This window comes from Dendrobates tinctorius, unplaced genomic scaffold (assembly GCF_039654945.1).
Source record: "Dendrobates tinctorius isolate UK_male_01 unplaced genomic scaffold, ASM3965494v1 ptg000184l, whole genome shotgun sequence".
Lineage (NCBI taxonomy): Eukaryota > Metazoa > Chordata > Amphibia > Anura > Dendrobatidae > Dendrobates > Dendrobates tinctorius.
The window spans coordinates 18,197,772-18,219,010 of NW_027361851.1; the positions used below are offsets into that span (position 1 = coordinate 18,197,772).

The following is a 21,239-nucleotide window of genomic DNA, read 5'->3' on the forward strand; positions in this document are numbered from 1 at the left end:
AAGGAAAAAGTTACCGTTTCTCAAATTTTTAACATTTTGTTTTCTGTAGATAGTTAAGATTTTTAGGCCTTTTGATCATGATCAGTCCATGTGCTTTGTTTAATATCTCCTTAAAATGTAAACGGTGAAGAAAAAGCATTTTGCCGAAACCCGGGATTGGACCAGGGACCTTTAGATGTTCAGTCTAACGCTCTCCCAACTGAGCTATTTCTGCCATATCTATACATTTTCTGGGGGGTTTGACACTCTGCAAATGTCAAGTGTCACACCTGGAGGGATATATTATAATTTTTCATTTGACTGTTTTTTGAAGCATGATTTCTATTTGAAACGCCTTCCATTTTGCTGTACATATTTAATAACATTCATTAACTATTTGTGAATGAGTAGAAAAAGACAGCAATTTTGCCATTGAATTTTTACATTTTCAGTTTGTCTCCATGCACCAGTATAATTCTGACCATGTGCTTCTAGAATAGGTCATGGTCGCACATAAAACACAATTTGCATGCATAATGTTACATCAAGTTTTATTTTTTATGAGATGCAAACAATTGGAGCAAAAAAGAGACAAAAATTTAGAGAAAATATTTTATTGATTGTTAAAAGTGAGACCATTTGTCCCAAAATGTGCTGAAACATGTCAGAATGACATGGGCATTTCACATTTTTTAAACTATGATTACCTACTTGTTAAGTTTTTGTTTATTAAGTATCGTTATGGTCTATTGATGTATGAGGTGAAAACTATGAAAGTAGACTTACCAGCAAATCCGTTTCTAGATATATTTCATGACAGCACTGTAGAAGGTTGATTCCCTACCCTAATAGGGACAGAGAACACAAAGAGGTGAAATAGTCCCTCCTCATTGACTGTCCAAAGGATTTTTCTAGTGCCAAAAGAACAACAGACATATGCACAAAAAATCTGTTTGATGTTCCTAGAGTTCTTTTTTGAGAGGACAAATTCAGATTCACTCCAAAGACTCTCAGGAAATTTTTCAAAACCACATTACTAAGTTTTGTTTGACCTCATCTAATCAATAAATGAAGATAAAGTTTCTTGAAATTAAATGTCAGAAGTGGGATTTGAACCCACGCCTCGAGGGGAGACTGCGACCTGAACGCAGCACCTTAGACCGCTCGGTATTAGACCGCTCGCCTTAGACCGCTTCGATATGCAATTGGAACTTAACTCCTTCCATGCTAGTCAGCAGAAATGTTACCATTCCTTGTGATTAAAAACTTGTCACACCACCCCAAAAAAGTCAATAAATAACATTTTTTATATGCGTACTTTTCGTCTGCATTAATTTTTAAACCTCCATTTATTTTGTTTGGATATTAGAAATGTTAGATTTCTCACAAATGCGGTGATGCACCACATTTCTTCAGAAACTACTGTTTGGCCACACAGCAGGGCTTTGAAAGGAAGAGCCCTATTTGGGTTTTGCAATGCAGATTTTGCAGGAATACCTTGCAGATGAAATTTGCAGAGTACCAAAACAGCAGAAAACCTCCCAAAGTGACCACATTTTAGAAATTATTTTGCACAATGAGTTAATCAACACCTGCAATTACTATTGTCAGCCTATAGGTGTTTTCACTCTGAACCATCCAGCATTGCAAGTGATGATTCTGTCACACTAAGGTGCGACCCGTCTTAATTGTCTGTGGCCGAATTGTAGCTTTGGCACAAGGTATACGTATACTCGAGGAAAGAATTCACAAGACAAGAGGGTATCGTGTCAGTATGATTCTTCTCTGTCTTTAATCAAACGTGTACAGCTTTTATAACAGAATTTGAGCTACATCATCAGTTACATCATGGACATATTTCCAGTTACTATTTGCTTTTCTCAGGTCGCTACACAATCATTATGTACACTTCTGGGTTACCGTTTACTGCTCCCACATTGCTAAACAATACTTATATACACAAGTATTGTTTTCTAGCTTGGCTTACCCTGGTCCACCCAGTTTATTCAATATTTGGTGAAGCTTAGGTGAATGATACCATACAGAAACAACTCTAAGAAAATATAAGAAAATATAAGAAAATCAGAAGTATCTTAAAGCAACATGATCCCAATATCCAGCAAAGCGTCCATATAGTGATACAGTTTTGATTCTTGTATATATTCATGTGCCATATATTCTTCCCTTAACAGTCCCTCCTTTGGAGATATGCAAAATCAAAATCCTAATCTCGTCGAACCTATCGATCTGTCCTCCCAGCCTACCTATCTCAACATTGCTGGAACCTAACTAACTAATCTTCACCGTATATACGAGACGACCCATCTCTAGTAGATGGACCCCCTCCTAACGGACTTTGCACAGGAGGAAGTCAGATCCTGGACTTTCCCTCATTGGCTTGCTTCAAGCAGGCATATTCCGGAGGTGGTGCTTGCATGTTTTCATTGGGACATCTTTCATACAGGGGATCTTCAAAATCGGCATGCATGGTCATCACTGTGGTTTCCATAGTTTTCATCATCATTTTCTTAAGGCATGGCACTATGCAGCATAGAATTAAAGAAAATATGATCAAAGGACATAAAATAACTTTTGCAAACTTAATGGGTCAATAATTGCCTTCATGGCATCCCCAGTGTATTTTATAAACCGTTGTTGATTATTGTATAAATAGTTTATCCGCTTTGCATTCTTATTTGCGGGGATGGTGGGTTTAAACACAACTATTGTCTCGTTCTCGACTTTGAATTTGTCAGGTGCTCCCTGTGTGCCCCCACTGGTATCTATGCTTCTTAGCCAAAATTTACCTTTTGTGTCACCATTTTCCCTCCCAAGTTTAGTACTTGAGCCTAGTACATATAACCCTTGCTCATACTCTGAAGGGTTGTCAATAGTAAGGTACAGAACTATGCATCCCTCCTTGGGGCAGTGAGTGGCAGTGACAGGGAGTATTGAATCTGGAAGGCCACTCTGACCCTTAAAATGGGCTTTGGACAGGGTCATGCGACTTAATAGGCTTATTCCCCATTTGTCCCTTCGCTGTAGGGCCTGGGCTGGTTGATGTCTCCAGTCACTTTCACCAGTGTGCCACCCAACAAGAGACTAATCCTCCCAGTTTGAACCTTCCCCTATTTCAGCAGTAGTGACACAGATGAATTGTGTATTAAACCTGATATGAAACTGTGCCATGGGGCCTGGACATTCTTATTGTGAGACAGTAGTCAAATTGATATGTTACTCTTGGGGTGGAGACATTATACCAGAAAGTCAGTATGCCCTTCTCATGAGTGACTACCCCTTGGTGATTGACTACCCCTTGAGCTAGGAGAAGGATAAGTGCCAGATGGATGAAGAGTGGCAGCCGCTACTGGACTCTGGATCCGGCATCTCCTTGCAGTGGGAAGCGAGGACCCATGGACTGCTGCGATAGTTGACAGGACTTGGAACAGGCTGTCATCTCTAGGTTCAAGGGTACGTCTGTTGAACCTCTTGGTGATGAGGACTCAGTCACCGGGCAGGATCTGGTGGGCTCCTATGTCCTCAGGATCTGGGATGGATGAAAAGACTCGAAAATGCATTTTAGTCACATGTTTTTAAACTTAGTCTACATATAGGCAATTATACTTGTGCGTGTATGTGACCCAAGGGAAAGACTAAACTCTTATGCTATGACCCCTGTTTCCTGTATAGCATCAAGTATGTAAAGTTTTGTTCGAGGCCTTAAATTTTCCTTGTTCATCCTTAGGTGTATTTCATCCTGTATAACTTCATCTTAGGTCCATTTCTTCTTTTCTTCCTTGGATACTTGTTTCTGGAGTGTTATTCCTTTTCCTCTGTTTCCGTGTCAACCGGTATTACTGCTGCTTCTTTTGCTGTTACTTCAGCTAGCCTGTTGCCCACTGCTTCCCTTGAAGTGTCTCCAGTGTGTGTGCTTTTACTTTTACCACCGCAACTCTTCCTGGCATCAACAAGGACTCCATTAATTCTCGCATGGCTTTGTGGTGTCTGACCGGCGTTCCGTTAGCCGTGATGAAGTCTCTTTCTCTCCAGATTGATCTTGATAGCTTCATGTTGAGTGGACCTCTCGTATGCTTCTGTCAAGGCCTGCAGTCCTTTTGGATATAGGCAGTGGTTTTGCTGGCAGCAAGTTACTTCTGTGGCTACTGCTATACCAGTGTGCGAACGGCCTTCTTGGTCTGCATACCTTGGTCTATCCACAATGAGCATCAGGTCAGGATCTTCCAGGTGTTCTCTTGCCTCATGACAGCAAGACAATCGCGTTCAGCCATTTCAGAGTCGACTACCTCTTCCACTAATGTGTCAGAGATGTGGTTTTCATCCTCCATCTTCCTCCCCCCTTTGGCAGAGGTAGAAGAGTAGCTGAATTATGGACAGCACATCTGGAGATGGTGACGTCCGGGAGCAGAGTAGGGCATTGCAGACAGGTGCTTTGGGCCAGGATCTTCAACTGGTGACCCATAAAAATATCAGAAGCTTTGTCCAGCACAGGTGGGTTGCAAACACGGTTCTCATGCAAGTTGGGACTCCACGAGCCACTTGGTCAAGTCTTGGAGAGTAGAAGCCAGGAGGGCATTGTCTTCCTCCGTGAAGCTGTGTTAGGACTCCATTTACATGGTCAGGCTTCTTCATGACAAACAGACAAAACAGTTCGGTATAGCCTGGCAGTCCTAGAGCTGTGAAAATGTGATTGCAATTTAGTATATAAAACACACTGATTACCTTCTTGGAAAGTCTTGAAATAATTATAAAAAGGTTGCATGTGTAGAAGAGCAGTATTGGCTTGGCTGTCTTCAGTCAGGGGAAGAGGTCATCCATATATATTGTAAAACGAAGTGGCTGTGGGATGTATCCTCTTCCAGGGCTCCAGGACCGTGGTCATGGCTCGGGTGAACATAGAGAGGCTATACTGTGCCCCTTGAGGCATCATAGTCCAAATATATTGCTGGCCCTCATGTGAAAACAAACAGGTACTGGCTTGCAGCATGTAGAAATAAACTGAAGAAAGCATTGGCCAGGTCAATCACCGTAAACCATAGAAAAATAAATAGAATTGATAAAAAAAACATAGTGTGTGGATTTGGTACCATAGATGTGTTCAGTACTATAACTTCAATGACAGCACATAAGTCATGTATTATCCATAACTTCATAGAAATAATTGCAAATTATGAAATGGAGGGTGAAATAGGATGAATATTGCAATTTCCTTGGCAGCAGGGCTACTGGCTTCGGCCCCACCTTTACAAACTGGATTTTCAGCCTGCCAATATTGAGTCTGGGATCAGTGCCATTAGTTCAACGCCCACATGATCTACAGATGTGTCCTGTAAAAAAAAAAAAAAAAAAAAAGACTACATGCTTCTTCAGCAAGTAGATCAATGTCCCTGATCAATCTTCTGATTGCATCGGGACCCACCAGGAATTTGAGAGGAGTATCCTCAACCTCTGTCTGGGTGAGAGATGTTGTTTCTCTACTGTATTTTTGTGGGGGGGGGCGAGCTGTTTACTAGGGTATCTGTCTCCTGGCATTTCCAGGAGTCCTTGCATGTAGTAGATTGTGTATAAAAGTATGAGCTTTGAGGCTTAAAAGATGATGATGATAATTATGTCCCCTCACCATATAACGATAAATACTGTAGATTATCAGTCTGAGCTATTTATTTCCTGTCTCCTCCGGTTCTGTTTACTTATATACCTCCATGTCATATTCATCTTTTTCTTCATTATTCTTTTCATAAATTACATTAATTAATAAAACTATAATGGATGCTGGACAGGATGTAGCACAAGACGTGCCGTCTATATAAATAGTTGGAAAGAAGGTACGGCTCTTTGGGTTGGTCATCTGACAGTCAGAACAAGTCTCACGATATTCTGCATTCTGCGTTTGACAGCTGGCACACGTCCAGTCATCGGGAATGTATATAGATGTATAAATGAATGTAATGCAGATATTGCAACTGACATCTTCCTGTGTAAATATTTGTTTTGCACAAAATTCAGCAATCTTGTTATATTCCTCTCCTCATGCCTTTTTTCCTAACTTCCTCTGCCATCTTATAAAATGCTTCAGGGTCCTGTAACACCTCATAATACCTGAGGCTGGGACGCTGCTCTCCACTCATTAACACATTCTTCTATCCCTTCTTATCTAATGCTCCTCCCCTCGTGATCAGAGGGTTTCTTAACGTACATTTTCTTTCTCACTCCACTATGGGTCATATCTGTCTTATAGATATTGATTGACTGCTCCCACCCATTCTATCATCTGAATTCTGAGTATATCTGAAAAACATATGTATGTGGGCGTCTTGAAACAAATTCTCACGGGGTTATGAACAGTTGGATATGTGACTGTAAAAGCTGTATGTACTCCTTATGTCCGAGTAAAGGGGTCTTCAGTGAACATAGTGATGTCTAGCTATCTTGAACACAGTAATATAGGGAATTAACCAACAACTAACACCAGAGTATTTCACAAATCTTGTGTATCCAGAAACTGCGTAGTATAAAAATACCTTATAAATTGTTAAAATTTCTGTTTCCTCAAAACTTTCGCTCTAAAACCTTTCAAAGAAAACCATCTCATAGAGAAATGTAGTGACATTAGTAAAACAATAACTAAAAAGTAACAATAGACCTCGGATCTCACAGAGATATCTGTACAAATCAAGCAATTACCATTCAAGTAATTCTCTTTCTACCTGAACCAACTAACCTTATAATTATAGTATGCAGAACAAAACCAGTTTATCCAATTCTCTAATTTCACAACATATATATGTATACACACATAGAATGCATTCAAAAATTTTAACCACATGCTAGTACGCCTCCTGCAAATTATACACACTACAAAAGACAAAAGACAATGAATTTAAAACTGGTACTGACATCAAATACTGCGAATCCTTGACACCAAAACAATTCGCAATTTACCTATCCATATGCCAGCCTGATTTGTAGAGGTGAAAAATCTACACCTGGGCAAACCATACTTTTCAGGGAGAGAGCAATCACTCAGTCACATCAACACGGTAATTGAAATTACCCTTCCACCCATATAACTTATGAACCTATGCTGCAGCTAAAACACCATCATCTTAGCCAGATGATGTCCGGTGGGAAACCCGCAAGAAGTTACCAACCACTTAGAGGTTGGAAAATCACTGAGAGTAATCAAGCCCCTACTCCCACTTGCCCACTGGGAGAGACACAGTTCAGACTTCTGCGATCATCGGTCAAGCCGAGAGCAGGACCGGAACCAGAGTGACAGAGAATTTGCTCAGTACGTCTCCCTATCTATATTTTTTTCCTTTTCAGGCTGGCTGAGGTAACAATCACGTATGCAAACAACCAAAACAGCAAAGTAGAGAGGCAAAGCAGATAAGGCAGACAATTAAACTTTTAGATTACCATAATTATAAATATGCTTGAAGGGTTACTGTGTGTATACTATAAAACAACTTATTACATTTTATATTTTATATCCTCCGGACTGAATACAGATAATGTAGCGTGATTATTAAACACTTTGCATTCAGGAAATGCAGCTGAAATAGCAGTCTAACCAGTATGGCAGTATATTCAATATGAGAGCTGCGGACAGGCGTGTCACAACAATGCATCAATACTTCAAACATAAAAAAAAACTATTATGAATGTATTCCTTATCCCTTTCACTGTTCTTTTGTTACCAAGGCAACTAGGGCTGGGCTTTTTGTCACTTTAGGTATAGTAAATAGTGGTAATCACTTCTAGATAGGTGGTTGATATTTCAGCAGAGGGGGAAAAATTAGTAATCACCTCTTTCCTTAAAAATGTATATACCGTGTCATTCACGTCACCGGGCCCAGTTTATACCGTGGGCGTATGGCCGGACGTGAGCACCTATATGTATATATCTGATATATATATATAACTTCTTCGACCGTCTAAGGTCGGAACCAGGGTGATAACTCAGTGGAAACAGCCCCTTTGCACTCTGCTCTGTATGCTTCTAGTAGCCCTAGTGCAGTATGAAATAGTTTTTATCAGATACTAGATGGATTCTAGATACACCCTCCGAATTGGTTAGACCGGATAATACACACAGACAATTAAGGAATTATATACCTGACCGGGTCCGTAGGCTCAGGACTTTCAAACGTGGTCAGTTTAAGGGTTCAGAGAAGACAGCCAACTATCTCCTCCCAGCCGGACGTGAATACAGAAGGTTAGGTAAGATGATATATTTTCTCACCAGGTCTCGAGCTGCAGTCTCGTCCCGCTGGAAAGACGTCCGTCCTGGGGGGAGATTTTGTTGCGGCTGTGATCATCTGGTATCGTCCTGAGCCCCACGTTGGGCGCCAACTGATGATTCTGTCACACTAAGGTGCGACCCGTCTTAATTGTCTGTGGCCGAATTGTAGCTTTGGCACAAGGTATACGTATACTCGAGGAAAGAATACACAAGACAAGAGGGTATCGTGTCAGTATGATTCTTCTCTGTCTTTAATCAAACGTGTACAGCTTTTATAACAGAATTTGAGCTACATCATCAGTTACATCATGGACATATTTCCAGTTACTATTTGCTTTTCTCAGGTCGCTACACAATCATTATGTACACTTCTGGGTTACCGTTTACTGCTCCCACATTGCTAAACAATACTTATATACACAAGTATTGTTTTCTAGCTTGGCTTACCCTGGTCCACCCAGTTTATTCAATATTTGGTGAAGCTTAGGTGAATGATACCATACAGAAACAACTCTAAGAAAATATAAGAAAATATAAGAAAATCAGAAGTATCTTAAAGCAACATGATCCCAATATCCAGCAAAGCGTCCATATAGTGATACAGTTTTGATTCTTGTATATATTTATGTGCCATATATTCTTCCCTTAACACAAGTATGCCAGTTTAGTGCCCAGCTTTTGCTTGCAGAGACAAGCAACCCATACATTTTTAAGTGGGCTCTACTCACTGGAGCAATGTCAAATATGTAGATGCTTTGTCTCACCATTAAAGTAGAAACCTCCTATATTTCAAATTAAAGATGACGGACCTGTGTTCAGCTTGTGTTTTTTGCCTTTTTGACTTTGTCCACAGCATATTTTTTAAGGACATTTGTCTCAGTAATGCCTCAGTGTTTCAAAGTCAAACAAGCTGACTATAATCATTCAGCTAGTGTCTGATAAGTGCTGTCTGTTTCAGCTATCAGGTTACCTTTTAATCCTCTTACAGCTAAGTCAATCTGAAATAAAACAAAATAGAGGAAAAATTACTAAAAAACATTCATGTGTTCAAAAGGAAAAAGTTACCGTTTCTCAAATTTTTAACATTTTGTTTTCTGTAGATAGTTAAGATTTTTAGGCCTTTTGATCATTATCAGTCCATGTGCTTTGTTTAATATCTCATTAAAATGTAAACGGTGAAGAAAAAGCATTTTGCCGAAACCCGGGATTGGACCAGGGACCTTTAGATCTTCAGTCTAACGCTCTCACAACTGAGCTATTTCGGCCATATCTATACATTTTCTGGGGGGTTTGACACCCTGCAAATGTCAAGTGTCACACCTGGAGGGATATATTATAATTTTTCATTTGACTGTTTTTTGAAGCATGATTTCTATTTGAAACGCCTTCCATTTTGCTGTACATATTTAATAACATTCATTAACTATTTGTGAATGAGTAGAAAAAGACAGCAATTTTGCCATTGAATTTTTACATTTTCAGTTTGTCTCCATGCACCAGTATAATTCTGACCCTGTGCTTCTAGAATAGGTCATGGTCGCACATAAAACACAATTTGCATGCATAATGTTACATCAAGTTTTATTTTTTATGAGATGCAAACAATTGGAGCAAAAAAGAGACAAAAATTTAGAGAAAATATTTTATTGATTGTTAAAAGTGAGACCATTTGTCCCAAAATGTGCTGAAACATGTCAGAATGACATGGGCATTTCACATTTTTTAAACTATGATTACCTACTTGTTAAGTTTTTGTTTATTAAGTATCGTTATGGTCTATTGATGTATGAGGTGAAAACTATGAAAGTAGACTTACCAGCAAATCCGTTTCTAGATATATTTCATGACAGCACTGTAGAAGGTTGATTCCCTACCCTAATAGGGACAGAGAACACAAAGAGGTGAAATAGTCCCTCCTCATTGACTGTCCAAAGGATTTTTCTAGTGCCAAAAGAACAACAGACATATGCACAAAAAATCTGTTTGATGTTCCTAGAGTTCTTTTTTGAGAGGACAAATTCAGATTCACTCCAAAGACTCTCAGGAAATTTTTCAAAACCACATTACTAAGTTTTGTTTGACCTCATCTAATCAATAAATGAAGATAAAGTTTCTTGAAATTAAATGTTGATGTCAGAAGTGGGATTTGAACCCACGCCTCCAAGAGAGACTGCGACCTGAACGCAGCGCCTTAGACCGCTCGGTATTAGACCGCTCGCCTTAGACGGCTTCAATATGCAATTGGAACTTAACTCCTTCCATGCTAGTCAGCAGAAATGTTACCATTCCTTGTGATTAAAAACGTCACACCACCCCAAAAAAGTCAATAAATAACATTTTTTATATGCGTACTTTTCGTCTGCATTAATTTTTAAACCTCCATTTATTTTGTTTGGATATTAGAAATGTTAGATTTCTCACAAATGCGGTGATGCACCACATTTCTTCAGAAACTACTGTTTGGCCACACAGCAGGGCTTTGAAAGGAAGAGCCCTATTTGGGTTTTGCAATGCAGATTTTGCAGGAATACCTTGCAGATGAAATTTGCAGAGTACCAAAACAGCAGAAAACCTCCCAAAGTGACCACATTTTAGAAATTATTTTGCACAATGAGTTAATCAACACCTGCAATTACTATTGTCAGCCTATAGGTGTTTTCACTCTGAACCATCCAGCATTGCAAGTATGCCAGTTTAGTGCCCAGCTTTTGCTTGCAGAGACAAGCAACCCATACATTTTTAAGTGGGCTCTACTCACTGGAGCAATGTCAAATATGTAGATGCTTTGTCTCACCATTAAAGTAGAAACCTCCTATATTTCAAATTAAAGATGACGGACCTGTGTTCAGCTTGTGTTTTTTGCCTTTTTGACTTTGTCCACAGCATATTTTTTAAGGACATTTGTCTCAGTAATGCCTCAGTGTTTCAAAGTCAAACAAGCTGACTATAATCATTCAGCTAGTGTCTGATAAGTGCTGTCTGTTTCAGCTATCAGGTTACCTTTTAATCCTCTTACAGCTAAGTCAATCTGAAATAAAACAAAATAGAGGAAAAATTACTAAAAAACATTCATGTGTTCAAAAGGAAAAAGTTACCGTTTCTCAAATTTTTAACATTTTGTTTTCTGTAGATAGTTAAGATTTTTAGGCCTTTTGATCATGATCAGTCCATGTGCTTTGTTTAATATCTCCTTAAAATGTAAACGGTGAAGAAAAAGCATTTTGCCGAAACCCGGGATTGGACCAGGGACCTTTAGATCTTCAGTCTAACGCTCTCCCAACTGAGCTATTTCTGCCTTATCTATACATTTTCTGGGGGTTTGACACTCTGCAAATGTCAAGTGTCACACCTGGAGGGATATATTATAATTTTTCATTTGACTGTTTTTTGAAGCATGATTTCTATTTGAAACGCCTTCCATTTTGCTGTACATATTTAATAACATTCATTAACTATTTGTGAATGAGTAGAAAAAGACAGCAATTTTGCCATTGAATTTTTACATTTTCAGTTTGTCTCCATGCACCAGTATAATTCTGACCCTGTGCTTCTAGAATAGGTCATGGTCGCACATAAAACACAATTTGCATGCATAATGTTACATCAAGTTTTATTTTTTATGAGATGCAAACAATTGGAGCAAAAAAGAGACAAAAATTTAGAGAAAATATTTTATTGATTGTTAAAAGTGAGACCATTTGTCCCAAAATGTGCTGAAACATGTCAGAATGACATGGGCATTTCACATTTTTTAAACTATGATTACCTACTTGTTAAGTTTTTGTTTATTAAGTATCGTTATGGTCTATTGATGTATGAGGTGAAAACTATGAAAGTAGACTTACCAGCAAATCCGTTTCTAGATATATTTCATGACAGCACTGTAGAAGGTTGATTCCCTACCCTAATAGGGACAGAGAACACAAAGAGGTGAAATAGTCCCTCCTCATTGACTGTCCAAAGGATTTTTCTAGTGCCAAAAGAACAACAGACATATGCACAAAAAATCTGTTTGATGTTCCTAGAGTTCTTTTTTGAGAGGACAAATTCAGATTCACTCCAAAGACTCTCAGGAAATTTTTCAAAACCACATTACATGAAGATAAAGTTTCTTGAAATTAAATGTTTATGTCAGAAGTGGGATTTGAACCCACACCTCCAGGGGAAACTGCAACCTAAACGCAGCGCCTTAGACCACTCAGCCATCTTGACTTCGATATGCAATTGGAACTTAACTCCTTCCATGCTAGTCAGCAGAAATGTTACCATTCCTTGTGATTAAAAACTTGTCACACCACCCCAAAAAAGTCAATAAATAACATTTTTTATATGCGTACTTTTCGTCTGCATTAATTTTTAAACCTCCATTTATTTTGTTTGGATATTAGAAATGTTAGATTTCTCACAAATGCGGTGATGCACCACATTTCTTCAGAAACTACTGTTTGGCCACACAGCAGGGCTTTGAAAGGAAGATCCCTATTTGGGTTTTGCAATGCAGATTTTGCAGGAATACCTTGCAGATGAAATTTGCAGAGTACCAAAACAGCAGAAAACCTCCCAAAGTGACCACATTTTAGAAATTATTTTGCACAATGAGTTAATCAACACCTGCAATTACTATTGTCAGCCTATAGGTGTTTTCACTCTGAACCATCCAGCATTGCAAGTATGCCAGTTTAGTGCCCAGCTTTTGCTTGCAGAGACAAGCAACCCATACATTTTTAAGTGGGCTCTACTCACTGGAGCAATGTCAAATATGTAGATGCTTTGTCTCACCATTAAAGTAGAAACCTCCTATATTTCAAATTAAAGATGACGGCCCTGTGTTCAGCTTGTGTTTTTTGCCTTTTTGACTTTGTCCACAGCATATTTTTTAAGGACATTTGTCTCAGTAATGCCTCAGTGTTTCAAAGTCAAACAAGCTGACTATAATCATTCAGCTAGTGTCTGATAAGTGCTGTCTGTTTCAGCTATCAGGTTACCTTTTAATCCTCTTACAGCTAAGTCAATCTGAAATAAAACAAAATAGAGGAAAAATTACTAAAAAACATTCATGTGTTCAAAAGGAAAAAGTTACCGTTTCTCAAATTTTTAACATTTTGTTTTCTGTAGATAGTTAAGATTTTTAGGCCTTTTGATCATGATCAGTCCATGTGCTTTGTTTAATATCTCCTTAAAATGTAAACGGTGAAGAAAAAGCATTTTGCCGAAACCCGGGATTGGACCAGGGACCTTTAGATCTTCAGTCTAACGCTCTCCCAACTGAGCTATTTCTGCCATATCTATACATTTTCTGGGGGGTTTGACACTCTGCAAATGTCAAGTGTCACACCTGGAGGGATATATTATAATTTTTCATTTGACTGTTTTTTGAAGCATGATTTCTATTTGAAACGCCTTCCATTTTGCTGTACATATTTAATAACATTCATTAACTATTTGTGAATGAGTAGAAAAAGACAGCAATTTTGCCATTGAATTTTTACATTTTCAGTTTGTCTCCATGCACCAGTATAATTCTGACCCTGTGCTTCTAGAATAGGTCATGGTCGCACATAAAACACAATTTGCATGCATAATGTTACATCAAGTTTTATTTTTTATGAGATGCAAACAATTGGAGCAAAAAAGAGACAAAAATTTAGAGAAAATATTTTATTGATTGTTAAAAGTGAGACCATTTGTCCCAAAATGTGCTGAAACATGTCAGAATGACATGGGCATTTCACATTTTTTAAACTATGATTACCTACTTGTTAAGTTTTTGTTTATTAAATATCGTTATGGTCTATTGATGTATGAGGTGAAAACTATGAAAGTAGACTTACCAGCAAATCCGTTTCTAGATATATTTCATGACAGCACTGTAGAAGGTTGATTCCCTACCCTAATAGGGACAGAGAACACAAAGAGGTGAAATAGTCCCTCCTCATTGACTGTCCAAAGGATTTTTCTAGTGCCAAAAGAACAACAGACATATGCACAAAAAATCTGTTTGATGTTCCTAGAGTTCTTTTTTGAGAGGACAAATTCAGATTCACTCCAAAGACTCTCAGGAAATTTTTCAAAACCACATTACATGAAGATAAAATTTCTTGAAATTAAATGTTGATGTCAGAAGTGGGATTTGAACCCACACCTCCAGGGGAAACTGCAACCTAAACGCAGCGCCTTAGACCACTCAGCCATCTTGACTTTGATATGCAATTGGAACTTAACTCCTTCCATGCTAGTCAGCAGAAATGTTACCATTCCTTGTGATTAAAAACTTGTCACACCACCCCAAAAAAGTCAATAAATAACATTTTTTATATGCGTACTTTTCGTCTGCATTAATTTTTAAACCTCCATTTATTTTGTTTGGATATTAGAAATGTTAGATTTCTCACAAATGCGGTGATGCACCACATTTCTTCAGAAACTACTGTTTGGCCACACAGCAGGGCTTTGAAAGGAAGAGCCCTATTTGGGTTTTGCAATGCAGATTTTGCAGGAATACCTTGCAGATGAAATTTGCAGAGTACCAAAACAGCAGAAAACCTCCCAAAGTGACCACATTTTAGAAATTATTTTGCACAATGAGTTAATCAACACCTGCAATTACTATTGTCAGCCTATAGGTGTTTTCACTCTGAACCATCCAGCATTGCAAGTATGCCAGTTTAGTGCCCAGCTTTTGCTTGCAGAGACAAGCAACCCATACATTTTTAAGTGGGCTCTACTCACTGGAGCAATGTCAAATATGTAGATGCTTTGTCTCACCATTAAAGTAGAAATCTCCTATATTTCAAATTAAAGATGACGGACCTGTGTGGAGCTTGTGTTTTTTGCCTTTTTGACTTTGTCCACAGCATATTTTTTAAGGACATTTGTCTCAGTAATGCCTCAGTGTTTCAAAGTCAAACAAGCTGACTATAATCATTCAGCTAGTGTCTGATAAGTGCTGTCTGTTTCAGCTATCAGGTTACCTTTTAATCCTCTTACAGCTAAGTCAATCTGAAATAAAACAAAATAGAGGAAAAATTACTAAAAAACATTCATGTGTTCAAAAGGAAAAAGTTACCGTTTCTCAAATTTTTAACATTTTGTTTTCTGTAGATAGTTAAGATTTTTAGGCCTTTTGATCATGATCAGTCCATGTGCTTTGTTTAATATCTCCTTAAAATGTAAACGGTGAAGAAAAAGCATTTTGCCGAAACCCGGGATTGGACCAGGGACCTTTAGATCTTCAGTCTAACGCTCTCCCAACTGAGCTACTTCGGCCATATCTATACATTTTCTGGGGGGTTTGACACTCTGCAAATGTCAAGTGTCACACCTGGAGGGATATATTATAATTTTTCATTTGACTGTTTTTTGAAGCATGATTTCTATTTGAAACGCCTTCCATTTTGCTGTACATATTTAATAACATTCATTAACTATTTGTGAATGAGTAGAAAAAGACAGCAATTTTGCCATTGAATTTTTACATTTTCAGTTTGTCTCCATGCACCAGTATAATTCTGACCCTGTGCTTCTAGAATAGGTCATGGTCGCACATAAAACACAATTTGCATGCATAATGTTACATCAAGTTTTATTTTTTATGAGATGCAAACAATTGGAGCAAAAAAGAGACAAAAATTTAGAGAAAATATTTTATTGATTGTTAAAAGTGAGACCATTTGTCCCAAAATGTGCTGAAACATGTCAGAATGACATGGGCATTTCACATTTTTTAAACTATGATTACCTACTTGTTAAGTTTTTGTTTATTAAATATCGTTATGGTCTATTGATGTATGAGGTGAAAACTATGAAAGTAGACTTACCAGCAAATCCGTTTCTAGATATATTTCATGACAGCACTGTAGAAGGTTGATTCCCTACCCTAATAGGGACAGAGAACACAAAGAGGTGAAATAGTCCCTCCTCATTGACTGTCCAAAGGATTTTTCTAGTGCCAAAAGAACAACAGACATATGCACAAAAAATCTGTTTGATGTTCCTAGAGTTCTTTTTTGAGAGGACAAATTCAGATTCACTCCAAAGACTCTCAGGAAATTTTTCAAAACCACATTACATGAAGATAAAGTTTCTTGAAATTAAATGTTGATGTCAGAAGTGGGATTTGAACCCACGCCACCAGGGGAAACTGCAACCTAAACGCAGCGCCTTAGACCACTCGGCCATCTTGACTTGGATGTGCAATTGGAACTTAACTCCTTCCATGCTAGTCAGCAGAAATGTTACCATTCCTTGTGATTAAAAACTTGTCACACCACCCCAAAAAAGTCAATAAATAACATTTTTTATATGCGTACTTTTCGTCTGCATTAATTTTTAAACCTCCATTTATTTTGTTTGGATATTAGAAATGTTAGATTTCTCACAAATGCGGTGATGCACCACATTTCTTCAGAAACTACTGTTTGGCCACACAGCAGGGCTTTGAAAGGAAGAGCCCTATTTGGGTTTTGCAATGCAGATTTTGCAGGAATACCTTGCAGATGAAATTTGCAGAGTACCAAAACAGCAGAAAACCTCCCAAAGTGACCACATTTTAGAAATTATTTTGCACAATGAGTTAATCAACACCTGCAATTACTATTGTCAGCCTATAGGTGTTTTCACTCTGAACCATCCAGCATTGCAAGTATGCCAGTTTAGTGCCCAGCTTTTGCTTGCAGAGACAAGCAACCCATACATTTTTAAGTGGGCTCTACTCACTGGAGCAATGTCAAATATGTAGATGCTTTGTCTCACCATTAAAGTAGAAACCTCCTATATTTCAAATTAAAGATGACGGACCTGTGTGGAGCTTGTGTTTTTTGCCTTTTTGACTTTGTCCACAGCATATTTTTTAAGGACATTTGTCTCAGTAATGCCTCAGTGTTTCAAAGTCAAACAAGCTGACTATAATCATTCAGCTAGTGTCTGATAAGTGCTGTCTGTTTCAGCTATCAGGTTACCTTTTAATCCTCTTACAGCTAAGTCAATCTGAAATAAAACAAAATAGAGGAAAAATTACTAAAAAACATTCATGTGTTCAAAAGGAAAAAGTTACCGTTTCTCAAATTTTTAACATTTTGTTTTCTGTAGATAGTTAAGATTTTTAGGCCTTTTGATCATGATCAGTCCATGTGCTTTGTTTAATATCTCCTTAAAATGTAAACGGTGAAGAAAAAGCATTTTGCCGAAACCCGGGATTGGACCAGGGACCTTTAGATCTTCAGTCTAACGCTCTCCCAACTGAGCTACTTCGGCCATATCTATACATTTTCTGGGGGGTTTGACACTCTGCAAATGTCAAGTGTCACACCTGGAGGGATATATTATAATTTTTCATTTGACTGTTTTTTGAAGCATGATTTCTATTTGAAACGCCTTCCATTTTGCTGTACATATTTAATAACATTCATTAACTATTTGTGAATGAGTAGAAAAAGACAGCAATTTTGCCATTGAATTTTTACATTTTCAGTTTGTCTCCATGCACCAGTATAATTCTGACCCTGTGCTTCTAGAATAGGTCATGGTCGCACATAAAACACAATTTGCATGCATAATGTTACATCAAGTTTTATTTTTTATGAGATGCAAACAATTGGAGCAAAAAAGAGACAAAAATTTAGAGAAAATATTTTATTGATTGTTAAAAGTGAGACCAGTTGTCCCAAAATGTGCTGAAACATGTCAGAATGACATGGGCATTTCACATTTTTTAAACTATGATTACCTACTTGTTAAGTTTTTGTTTATTAAATATCGTTATGGTCTATTGATGTATGAGGTGAAAACTATGAAAGTAGACTTACCAGCAAATCCGTTTCTAGATATATTTCATGACAGCACTGTAGAAGGTTGATTCCCTACCCTAATAGGGACAGAGAACACAAAGAGGTGAAATAGTCCCTCCTCATTGACTGTCCAAAGGATTTTTCTAGTGCCAAAAGAACAACAGACATATGCACAAAAATCTGTTTGATGTTCCTAGAGTTCTTTTTTGAGAGGACAAATTCAGATTCACTCCAAAGACTCTCAGGAAATTTTTCAAAACCACATTACATGAAGATAAAGTTTCTTGAAATTAAATGTTGATGTCAGAAGTGGGATTTGAAACCACGCCTCCAGGGGAAACTGCAACCTAAACGCAGCGCCTTAGACCACTCAGCCATCTTGACTTCGATATGCAATTGGAACTTAACTCCTTCCATGCTAGTCAGCAGAAATGTTACCATTCCTTGTGATTACAAACTTGTCACACCACCCCAAAAAAGTCAATAAATAACATTTTTTATATGCGTACTTTTCGTCTGCATTAATTTTTAAACCTCCATTTATTTTGTTTGGATATTAGAAATGTTAGATTTCTCACAAATGCGGTGATGCACCACATTTCTTCAGAAACTACTGTTTGGCCACACAGCAGGGCTTTGAAAGGAAGAGCCCTATTTGGGTTTTGCAATGCAGATTTTGCAGGAATACCTTGCAGATGAAATTTGCAGGGTACCAAAACAGCAGAAAACCTCCCAAAGTGACCACATTTTAGAAATTATTTTGCACAATGAGTTAATCAACACCTGCAATTACTATTGTCAGCCTATAGGTGTTTTCACTCTGAACCATCCAGCATTGCAAGTATGCCAGTTTAGTGCCCAGCTTTTGCTTGCAGAGGCAAGCAACCCATACATTTTTAAGTGGGCTCTACTCACTGGAGCAATGTCAAATATGTAGATGCTTTGTCTCACCATTAAAGTAGAAACCTCCTATATTTCAAATTAAAGATGACGGACCTGTGTGGAGCTTGTGTTTTTTGCCTTTTTGACGTTGTCCACAGCATATTTTTTAAGGACATTTGTCTCAGTAATGCCTCAGTGTTTCAAAGTCAAACAAGCTGACTATAATCATTCAGCTAGTGTCTGATAAGTGCTGTCTGTTTCAGCTATCAGGTTACCTTTTAATCCTCTTACAGCTAAGTCAATCTGAAATAAAACAAAATAGAGGAAAAATTACTAAAAAACATTCATGTGTTCAAAAGGAAAAAGTTACCGTTTCTCAAATTTTTAACATTTTGTTTTCTGTAGATAGTTAAGATTTTTAGGCCTTTTGATCATGATCAGTCCATGTGCTTTGTTTAATATCTCCTTAAAATGTAAATGGTGAAGAAAAAGCATTTTGCCGAAACCCGGGACCTTTAGATCTTCAGTCTAACGCTCTCCCAACTGAGCTATTTCGGCCATATCTATACATTTTCAGGGGGGTTTGACACTCTGCAAATGTCAAGTGTCACACCTGGAGGGATATATTATAATTTTTCATTTGACTGTTTTTTGAAGCATGATTTCTATTTGAAACGCCTTCCATTTTGCTGTACATATTTAATAACATTCATTGACTATTTGTGAATGAGTAGAAAAAGACAGCAATTTTGCCATTGAATTTTTACATTTTCAGTTTGTCTCCATGCACCAGTATAATTCTGACCCTGTGCTTCTAGAATAGGTCATGGTCGCACATAAAACACAATTTGCATGCATAATGTTACATCAAGTTTTATTTTTTATGAGATGCAAACAATTGGAGCAAAAAAGAGACAAAAATTTAGAGAAAATATTTTATTGATTGTTAAAAGTGAGACCATTTGTCCCAAAATGTGCTGAAACATGTCAGAATGACATGGGCATTTCACATTTTTTAAACTATGATTACCTACTTGTTAAGTTTTTGTTTATTAAGTATCGTTATGGTCTATTGATGTATGAGGTGAAAACTATGAAAGTAGACTTACCAGCAAATCCGTTTCTAGATATATTTCATGACAGCACTGTAGAAGGTTGATTCCCTACCCTAATAGGGACAGAGAACACAAAGAGGTGAAATAGTCCCTCCTCATTGACTGTCCAAAGGATTTTTCTAGTGCCAAAAGAACAACAGACATATGCACAAAAAATCTGTTTGATGTTGCTAGAGTTCTTTTTTGAGAGGACAAATTCAGATTCACTCCAAAGACTCTCAGGATATTTTTCAAAACCAAATTACTAAGTTTTGTTTGACCTCATCTAATCAATAAATGAAGATAAAGTTTCTTGAAATTAAATGTTGATGTCAGAAGTGGGATTTGAACCCACGCCTCCAGGGGAGACTGCAACTTGAACGCTGCGCCTTAGACCGCTCGGCCATCCTGACTTCGATATGCAATTGGAACTTAACTCCTTCCATGCTAGTCAGCAGAAATGTTACCATTCCTTGTGATTACAAACTTGTCACACCACCCCAAAAAAGTCAATAAATAACATTTTTTATATGCGTACTTTTCGTCTGCATTAATTTTTAAACCTCCATTTATTTTGTTTGGATATTAGAAATGTTAGATTTCTCACAAATACGGTGATGCACCACATTTCTTCAGAAACTACTGTTTGGCCACACAGCAGGGCTTTGAAAGGAAGAGCCCTATTTGGGTTTTGCAATGCAGATTTTGCAGGAATACCTTGCAGATGAAATTTGCAGAGTACCAAAACAGCAGAAAACCTCCCAAAGTGACCACATTTTAGAAATTATTTTGCACAATGAGTTAATCAACACCTGCAATTACTATTGTCAGCCTATAGGTGTTTTCACTCTGAACCATCCAGCATTGCAAGTATGCCAGTTTAGTGCCCAGCTTTTGCTTGCAGAGGCAAGCAACCCATACATTTTTAAGTGGGCTCTACTCACTGGAGCAATGTCAAATATGTAGATGCTTTGTCTCACCATTAAAGTAGAAACCTCCTATATTTCAAATTAAAGATGACGGACCTGTGTGGAGCTTGTGTTTTTTGCCTTTTTGACTTTGTCCACAGCATATTTTTTAAGGACATTTGTCTCAGTAATGCCTCAGTGTTTCAAAGTCAAACAAGCTGACTATAATCATTCAGCTAGTGTCTGATAAGTGCTGTCTGTTTCAGCTATCAGGTTACCTTTTAATCCTCTTACAGCTAAGTCAATCTGAAATAAAACAAAATAGAGG

The 21,239-nt window shown here is 37.8% G+C and overlaps 6 non-coding genes across 6 annotated transcripts; all 6 read right to left on the reverse strand.

Annotated features, from left to right (window-relative positions):
* Positions 1 to 12,371: 12,371 nt before the first annotated feature.
* TRNAL-UAG (transfer RNA leucine (anticodon UAG)) lies at positions 12,372 to 12,454 on the reverse strand. The gene has a single exon. It is a non-coding gene; the product is annotated as a tRNA-Leu (tRNA).
* Positions 12,455 to 14,357: 1,903 nt separating this feature from the next.
* TRNAL-UAG (transfer RNA leucine (anticodon UAG)) lies at positions 14,358 to 14,440 on the reverse strand. Its single transcript has one exon. It is a non-coding gene; the product is annotated as a tRNA-Leu (tRNA).
* A 995-nt stretch (positions 14,441 to 15,435) lies between these two features.
* Positions 15,436 to 15,508, reverse strand: TRNAF-GAA (transfer RNA phenylalanine (anticodon GAA)). Its single transcript has one exon. It is a non-coding gene; the product is annotated as a tRNA-Phe (tRNA).
* An 835-nt stretch (positions 15,509 to 16,343) lies between these two features.
* TRNAL-UAG (transfer RNA leucine (anticodon UAG)) lies at positions 16,344 to 16,426 on the reverse strand. Its single transcript has one exon. It is a non-coding gene; the product is annotated as a tRNA-Leu (tRNA).
* Positions 16,427 to 17,421: 995 nt separating this feature from the next.
* On the reverse strand, positions 17,422 to 17,494 carry TRNAF-GAA (transfer RNA phenylalanine (anticodon GAA)). The gene has a single exon. It is a non-coding gene; the product is annotated as a tRNA-Phe (tRNA).
* Positions 17,495 to 20,333: 2,839 nt separating this feature from the next.
* Positions 20,334 to 20,416, reverse strand: TRNAL-CAA (transfer RNA leucine (anticodon CAA)). Its single transcript has one exon. It is a non-coding gene; the product is annotated as a tRNA-Leu (tRNA).
* Between the last annotated feature and the right edge of the window lie 823 nt (positions 20,417 to 21,239).